Genomic DNA, 9,980 nt, shown 5'->3' with positions numbered 1-9,980 from the left:
GTGTGCGTGTGTGTATGTGTATGTGTGTGTGTGTGTGTGCATGTAATTTGTATGTATGTATGTCTGCCCTTGTGTATATATTTGATGAATTGATATAAATTCTATAAACTTTATTCATTATTCTTAACTTAAGATGTTTTTGTTTCTGCAAAGGTTTCGAAATGACAGAAATATTCTAAATATATTTTTATCTGTTGTCCTAAATTTCGTGGTGTATTCGAAGTTTCCATAGATATAAAGACTCATAAAGTTTAAACATTTTTTTTTTTTTTCGTTTTTGAAAACGGCAAAGACTTTTGAGGCTATACTAAGAATGACGATGTTACCTTCGAAAAAACTCATTCAAAAATCCCAACTGCCCAGGTAAAATGGACGGTTAGTTAATTATCATGTTGTTCTTTCAGGGTCACACATTTGTTACAGCGGTCCTTCTGTTTTTCTAGGCACTGTAAATGAACTGGGAAGGTTGGGTCTTCAACTAAGTATTTCGCGACACCTTTAAAACCAAGAACTTTTCAGCTCACACTCGGATAATATACATATAAATGTGTATACATTTATACATATTAACATAAATGCATGCACACATACATACACACACACACACACACAGACACACACACACACACACACGCACACACATATATTTGAAGTATATGAGGGGCATATGACCATTCCGGAATACAATACATATACGCTTAAGGCGGGGAGCAGGCAGAAACGTTAGCACGCCCAGCTAAATTCTTGGCGGTATTTCGTCTGTCTTTACGTTCTGAGTCCAAATTCGGCCGAGGTTAACTTTGCCTTTCATCCTTTCGGGGTCGATAAATTAAATACCAGTTCTGTAGTGGACACGATCTAATCGACTGCCCCCCGCCCTCATCAAATATTTCGAGCCATATGCCTAGAGTAGAAAAGAATATTTTATTAGTGTGGTTAAAATAAGATGCAGTGTGGAACGTTTTTCATATTTGGAAAGGTAACATTGCTACCCACATAATAATCAAAAATGATTTCATAAATGAACACTAACCAGCCTTATCGGGAAAGAAACTCATAAAAATTCATTACATCATAATGATTATATCTGTTCTCTTTTTCATCATCTACCGTAATTTGTTTCTCTGCCCCAATACTTTTAATAATTCCTTGAGTGGGCACATCATATTTCCACTCCTGTCACATCGCCCAACACCGAAAAGCGTGTATTAACCATCTTAAGCTTTTTTCATGCAAATTTTAGTCAATAACCTTTAACGCTGAAGTTTCATTTCGTTGAGTTAGACACCATTTTGGAACTTCTTGTCTTATTTTATTAAAACTATCATCAAATCCGTTCAACTATGAAAATAATTTCTACTGCATTTAGGATCATATCATATTTCATAAATTTATATCTTCCCCTTATTTAAACGATACGCTGTAGTGTAATTTAAATTAGATTTAGTTCCTACTTCTACGTTGCCATAGCTTGTTAGCTCTAAGTCATATTTGATAAATAGATTTATGGTTAAAAATACCTCAAGCATAGGTCTGTTGCCTGTATAGTGAATATGTATGAATATATTTTTCTCTCACTTAATCGTATAGCGTGTCATATGAGAGTAAGTTTGCTGCTACTTCTAGAACACTCAGCATCCCCATACAGGCTCCCTCATTTGTTCATTGGAAAACCTAAAGTTAGAATTAGTTGGATAATAAAATGTAATTTATTGAATTACAGTTGTAGGATATACAGAGTAGTGCAGTGTACTCTGAGTTTGAATTTAATTGCTCTCGTGGATAACATCACCTGCTTGCACTAGCGTAGCTAGAGTATGTGTGCCCAGCGTGCCCCTTGCGTTTGCCAAAGCCGGACCCACATATTGCCTACAGCAGAGCCAAAAGTGCTACCACTTTAGTGACGTATATAAAGGTCTTAAATATTTTTTTAAACTGCAAAACGGATAACATTTTCCAATACGTTCTGGTCTACATGCTATAATACCATTATCTGGCATACTATAAAAAAAAATTTCTAGTCAGAAAACTCTTTTTCCAAACTGCTTTAGCTGTTTTTACAGCTTACACGCCATCAACTGCGAGACGACAGATGTACATATCTTTACCTCTTACTGCTCCTCCAGAGTCTTTTTGATAACGTCATCGACATCGTGTGGGAAACGTAGTTATGGCGTGTTGATTATTCATAGTTATCTGCAGAGCTATCCAGAAGGAATTTGATAACAAGATTCAGAATTTCATTGATCAAGTCTCCCGTTTGCTATCTCCTGCTTTTTCTCATCGCTCAAAGCAACGAAGTCGTTCGTCGTCTCGTAATCGTCGTTTGTCTAGTAGAGATTCACAACAATATCGTTGGTGTCATCGTAAATTTGGAACTCATGCTCATAAATGTATATCCCCATGTATTTTTCCTTCTTAAGTTCAGGAACAGGAAAACGCAATTCCCAGTAATTAACAGCGGTTGCATTCCTCGATAAGCCATTTAAAAGTTGCGTCTTCTTCATTCACGACACCAACTCGAAAGAAAGGTTATTAGTAGATATTGGTGATGCGTGTAGTGTCTGGCCTGCAAGTTTTATTACTCTTTTCTGGCAGCAGCTACTATTTCTTTACAGGCTGTTAATCATTCGTCATCTCTCGCCTACGGAGAAAAGTTGTTCACTTTAGAGATGAACCTTAAATGAGTAATTATTATTGCTGATCTGGCATACCGCATTCGTGGTGCTGACATTTTGCTTCATTTACATTTAATAGTTGATTTAAAGAATAAGAGACTAAGAGATGTAGAAATTCTTCTTTCTAATCAAGGTGCGTCTTCAAGAATTGTTACTGTTAGCCTTTATTTTTTATTTCATCACTTACGAATGTTTTTCATGAGCTGCTATAAAAATTTCCAGAGTTGACCTGAACTGTTTTTCAAAATAAATCACCAACGTACTCTGGAACACATCCTATTCTCACTAAGGATCCTCTTGCGGTGTCCGCCCCTCGGCGTCTTACTCCAGAAAACTCAGAGTTGCTGAGGATAAGTTTCGTCACATGATTGACTTAGGGATAACTCGTCCCGTAGTAAATGGTGTTCGCCATTGCATTTTGTCTACAGGAGTTGTGAGCCAGTGGTGATTTTCTTCGTTTAAAAGCCATTACAGTTCTGGATTATTATCCGATACCTTATTTACATCATTTGACAGCATCTTTGTCCGCCACCATTGCTTAATGACTAGTGTTGGTTATTAACTAAGTTAACTGAGCGGTTCGGCCAAAGAAACCGATAGAATAAATACTAAATACCAGGCTTAAACAAACAATTACTTGGGTCGATTCATTTCAGTAAAAATTCATCAAGATGGTGTCCCAGTTTGGCCACACTATAAGTGTTGAACCAGATAAAAGATGATAAAAGTATTATTATATTCACTAACAAAGTTTATTTTCCCAATAAGCAGATAGATCTGAAAATAAAGTGAAATTCACTAGTGCCTGACAGAACGGATGTGATTTTGTACCTTCTCTATAAGGATCGAATTAGAGTTACCATAACAACGACAACAACATCTTCATTAATTACATGTAACGATCCCAAATCATTTCGTGTAAATATACATTCAGTCTAGCTGACTTATAGTAACAATAAATGGCTATATGTGTAACAATAATGATTCCAATATCAATACTAATGATATTTAAATGTAAAGAATGAATAAGAAAGCTCACGTGATTACTTACTACAAAGCACTCATTTATTGCAGCACTGTGTGACATTTTGCCTAGTGTAAAGAGATGAGTTTATCAAGCAAACTATATAAAACAAAAACCAAAATGAATGAATATATAACTAAATAAATAAAGAAAAAATTGAGAGAAACTTAAATTCTTGGTTGAATATTTGCCAGACTGTTCGATAGCATAATATTCGATGTACAAACAGATATTGATTGTCCAATAGTATTTCAGTAAAAAAAAAACAAACAAACAAACAAAGAAGACAAATCAATGTAATTGTGCAACTGATAGATTAATTTGAGTTTTGTTCTTTTTGAAATTTTGCGACAAAAGTTAGTTTGATTTCAGTGAGTTTTATTATATTGCAGTCATCGGCGAAGACTCTTAGCAGATGCTTTAGAAAATCAAAACTAATTAAATGTTAACTGTATTAATTTGTAAACCTACTTTTAATGACATGCTATAGACATGTTAACAATATTTTCAAACTCTGATTATAATTTAATCGTATTAGTTTCCCTAATGAAAATTCGATGCATGACAAAACTAAATTTTTATAGTTTAATTACTTGATGTATGGTCTCATTCTGTAACAGCCTTGTTGATGCTGTTATTATTATTATTATTATTATTATTATTATTATTATTATTATTATTATTATTATTATTATTCTTATTATTATTATTATTATTATTATTATTATTATTATTATTATTATTATTATTATTATTATTACCAGCAATACCATCAGTTACGGCAATTAGCGTTAATGTTTCTCTTGAAGGTTGCAACAATTCATTTTGACCACGAAATTAATGGCTTCCTTCGAGGAGACATTAAGTGATGTTATTTCATTATATATTTAATTATTTTTTGTCAATATTGTTGAATTTCTATTATAATTTGTTTAAATCGCTAGAGTTAAACTTTATATTTAATATAACATATTGTGAATTTCCTTTGCTGTGCACTGGGTGTTCGGATACACTTGCATGTAGGTTTGTATGCTAACCCACGTGAAACTTATCCTACCGCCATGATACAGACATCTTATTTCGCGTGATTCTTTTATTCCATTTTTTTCTTACCTCCTCAGTAATTTGGCTGCAGCTGTGCTAGAACCCACCCTTAAAGGGGTTTGGTCGAAAAAAGTGACACCGGGATGTATTCTTTTTAAGCCTAGTATTTATTTTATCAGACACTTTTGCCGAATTGCTTAACATACATGGATGTAAACATATCAACAGGAGTTGCTAAATGATAGTGGAGCGACAAACTCAAACACACACACACACACACACACACACACGCACACACACATACATACACAGACACACACACAAACACACACACAAACAGAAACACGCACAAACATACAATCACACACACATATATATTGAGATAGATAGATAGGTACATACATACATATATACATAGATGTGTGTGCATGTGTGTTACTATACATACACGATGGGCCTCGTTTCAGTTTTCATCTACCAAATCGACTCAAAAGTCTTTGGTCCGCTGGTCGACCCAAAGCTAGAGTCGAAGATACCGGACCACGGAGACACGCAGTGGGAGTGAACCTGGAACCGTATGGTTGGGACGTAAGCTTGTTAGCAACAAGTCAAGGTCTAAATTAACACTTTCAACCAGAATTCCACATTAATTTCTGTTCCTAACACAAACGTAACGATAAGAAAAAGGAAATTATATATAAGTTAGAAAGGAAACAGACGAAAATATACACATGTATACACTACAGGTAAGAAGGTAGGCATGACATGATCGAAATTTATCAATAAAGAAAAGAAGATATTGTATTAGCTTACATATTGTTTAAAGTTTCTCTCTATTATTTTGGGTAAGATACTCGTATTCAAATAGAATCAGAAATTTATCCAAAAGTTGGGAGAATTTATTATCACCGATACGTCTTTCTTGTGCTTTTCATTAAATTTTCATCAATTTTAGAACCAACTGAAAAAATTTTTAAAAATGCACTGTATGTCAATGATAGTATTGTACCAGAAGCTTTAACATCTAAAGAAAGGAAATTCGAAGTTTATCACTGTTTTCTTATAACTAACACATTTGTGCTTTGCTCCCGTTTAATTTTCATCTCGTCTTTGTCCATGCAGAGTAAGTAAAACGTTTCGCGTTGAAGTTTGAGCCGTTCATTTTATTTTTGAGAGACGCATGAATCTGATGCAAGTGAGAGTTGTTAACTGCATCAACCAATCTGACACCTTTCTAATATGTTGAAAGCAATACATCTTATCCATAATGGAATATGTGGTAGCTTGGGGATTCCTGTCTTACCACGAAGATTATCTCTTCATCCTCATTACCATAATCGATATTCTACTCACCTTCTGCACCATAACCACCACTACCACCACCACAGTCGCCACCGCTACTACTACTACTACTACTACTACTACTACTACTACTACTACCGCTACTACTACTCCTCCTCCTCCTCCTCCTACTACTACTACTACTACTACTACTACTACTACTACTACTACTACAACTAACAATGATAGTAAGGAGGAGGAAGAGAAGATTTATTTTATTTGCCGTAAGGACGTCGAATGAAGTGAACATTACAAATGTAGGTTACAATGTGTTTGCGTTTACGCAAAATCGGATGACGGCAGAAAATGAGCGAGGAGAAATATGAAGAAATTATACATTGCATAGAAAAAGTATATGAATAGGTGCAAGCGCGGGCTGTGTAATAAGAAGCTTGGTTACCAATCACATGGTTACCGATTCAGTCCCACTGCGTGGAACCCTGGGCAAGTGTCTTCTACTATAGCCTTGGGCCAACCAAAGCCTTGTGAGTGAATTTGGTTGACGGACACTGAATGGAGGCGGCGAGCTGGCAGAAACGTTAGCATGCCGGGCGAAATGCTTAGCGGTATTTCGTCTGCCGTTACGTTCTGAGTTCAAATTCCGCCGAGGTCGACTTTGCCTTTCATCCTTTCGAGGTCGATAAATTAAGTACCAGTTACTCACTGGGGTCGATGTAATCGATTTAAACCTTTTTGTCTGTCCTTGTTTAAGCCCTCTATGTTTAGCCCCTTGTGGGCAATAAAGAAATAGGAAAATGAAAAAAATCTGGCCGTGTGTGTGTGTGTGTGTGTGTGTGTGTGTGTGTGTGTGTGTGTGTGTGTGTGTGTGTGTGTGTGTGTGTGTATGTGTGTATGTGTGTGTGTGTGTGTGTGTGCATGTGCGTGTGTGTATGTTTGTGCCTGTTTTTGTTCCCCCACCAACTCTTGACAACCGATGCTGATGTGTTTGTGTCCCCGGAGCCTAGCGATTCGGCAAAAGAAAACGATAGAATAAGTGCTAGGCGTACAAAGAAAAGTCCTGGAGTCAATTTGTTCGACTAAAGGCGGTGCTCCAGTATGGCCGCAGTCAAATAACTGAAACTAATAAAAGAACAACAGAATATGGATACTTCATCCTTAATGATGTAGGGAAATTTATAGAAACAATTAATAAATCTCGTGATCCATGCTCACTGTGATAACTGCTGTACTCCGATCTATAGGCACATGTTTAGAGGTGTTCCATTCACTTTAACTTTTCCACGGTCGCTGATATCATAAAAGAAATAATATCGGGGGATTTGCTCGCTATCTTCAATATACTTCCCTAGTAAACTCCAAAAAAAACAAACCTAGGGGAGCTAGGCCGAACTTCAGGATGTTTGTGTGATCTATTCATCCTCATACGTCATACAGCATCATTTGTGGTAGCCAGTGAAGGGACCAACAACAACTCGCCTGCATATATTTAAACTCGAGGCAAAACGCCATAAAGAAACGCAATCGTTCTACATCCGTAAATACTTTTCGGCAAAAGTCCACAATTACTTACATTTCGCGGATATTTGTCCTCATCTTGATTGTTGCTAACACAACGTTTCGGCTGATATACCGTCCAGCCTTCATCACGTGTCTTGGGGAAGTTTCAAACATGGGCTGTCATTCCTAAGGTATTTTTCAATGATGTTATTATTGTTATTATTATTATTATTATTATTATTATTATTATGATTATTATCATCATCATCATTCAGATCACAACCTGGAATTGAACTCGGAATATTCGGATTAGTAGACCGTGCTCTTACCGACTGCGCCATATGCCCGTGGGCATTTCAAGCAGTCTCCTGAATAGTAGTAGTACTAGTAGTAGTAATAATAATAATAATAATAATAATAATAATAATAATAATAATAATAATGTGTGTATGTGTGTGTATATGTTTGTTCCCTAAACATCGCTTGGCAACCGACGGTGGTGTGTTTACATCGCCGTAACACAGCGGTTCGTTAAAGGAGAATGATAGAATAAGTACTAGGCTTACAAAGAATAAGTCATGGGGTCGATTTGCTCGACTAAAGGTGGTGCTCCAACATGGCCGCAGTCTAATGACTGAAACAAGTGAAAGAGTAAAGGGAGTCAAAGAGTATACTTATAAAAGCATATGTGTGTGCGCGGGAACGCGTTTGTAGGTGAGCAAATGGGGAAGTCAACGTATTAAATTGTGAGTAAGACACAAGATACTTCCATTAATGATATTTGTCATGGCGAAATAATTTAAACTACATTTTCTGATATAATATCCACGGGAAAAAGGGAACATGAACTGGAAGAAGTACGTATTGAAAATTTTGACTTAACATAGATGAATTAAGTGACTAAGAAATATAATAAGAGTGAAAACCTCATTAGGTTAATGATTAATTGCAATCAAATCATTCAGGGACGACACTCCTGAAATGTTAACAGCTAAAATTATATTAGCTGTCGTATGTATTAGATCCTAATGAGATTAAAGTAATTCGAATTTTCGAGATTATATACTCTGCATTCTCGGATTCTAAATACTTTTGAAGCGAATAATTTTGGTTTTCACATTTCACTTGTAACAGGTTCCAAACGACGGTTGTGCTGGGACAATGAATTTAGGATTTCGCAGAAAAAAATCAGTGTCAGAACTTACATATATTTTTTTTATCTGCTACTTATTCTATCGGCCAATTTAGAACGAACAACAAATTTGCAAGGACTAAAAAAACAAACCACCGCGTAGGGAGACACCCCATGTATATATATATATATATACATATATGTGTGTGTGTGTGTGTGTGTGTGTGTGGGTGGGTGCGTATGTCTGTGTGCGTGTGTATGTGCGTCTGTCTGTGTGCGTGTGTAAGTATGTATAGATAGAGATAGATAGATGATATATGTACTTATATACTTACATACATACTTATATACATTGGTCTTCTTTCGCTTTCTGCCCACAACATCCACTAACAAGGATTCGGTGGGTCCGGAGTTACAATACAAGAGAAGCGAAGCAGCGTAGTGAACCCAAACCCAGAAGAATGTAATTGAGAAGTAAACTTCTTACCACACAGCGAATCCGGCGTTTACGTCTATGACGATCTTTCAAAGAGAGGCTGGAGGACACAATAAATCACCCATAAACTCCAACATAAACATTAAACGTTAAATTAATAGAATTGATTAACGAGATCATTATGCAATGTCTTGCAAATACATCGAACCGATACAACAATATTCACGGACTATATTTATTGAAACTCAACAATAACTAAGTGTACTGTCATTTCAAGGATAAATCCCGAGAAAATGATACTAAAAAGTAATAACAATTGTCATTATAATAAATATAAAATATAAAATATATTTCAAATTTTGATAACTTTCATTCGTTGTTCTTTTTCGTCACTTGGTGATTTACGTACACTAAAATATCAAATACTTTTACAAGATTGTTTTGTTATGTTACTACTACTACTACTACTACTACTATTACTAATTTTTATTATTATTATTATTATTATTATTATTGTTATTATTATTATTATTATTATTATTATTATTATAATTATTATTATTGTTATTGTTATTATTATTATTATTATCATTATTATCTTGGCTACAAAATACTTATGTACTCCCATGCGGTGAACGTGATACTTTATATTAGAAATAAAAAATGGCATACTCCATCTGTCAGGATGATAAATATATAAATGAAATATAATAACATAAAGATATCAGAGAAGGCAAATAAATAATCTTATTCCTATTGAGAAATAACTTATTTGTGTTATTTGTTCTCATTATTTGGTGTGTTTGTTTTTCTGTTGTGGTTTTTTTGTCATAATTTATTCATATATGTGTGCGTATATATATATAT

This window comes from Octopus bimaculoides, chromosome 22 (assembly GCF_001194135.2).
Source record: "Octopus bimaculoides isolate UCB-OBI-ISO-001 chromosome 22, ASM119413v2, whole genome shotgun sequence".
Taxonomy (NCBI): Eukaryota; Metazoa; Mollusca; class Cephalopoda; order Octopoda; family Octopodidae; genus Octopus; species Octopus bimaculoides.
The sequence above is the reverse complement of the archived record's forward strand: the minus strand, read 5'-3'. Positions refer to the sequence as shown.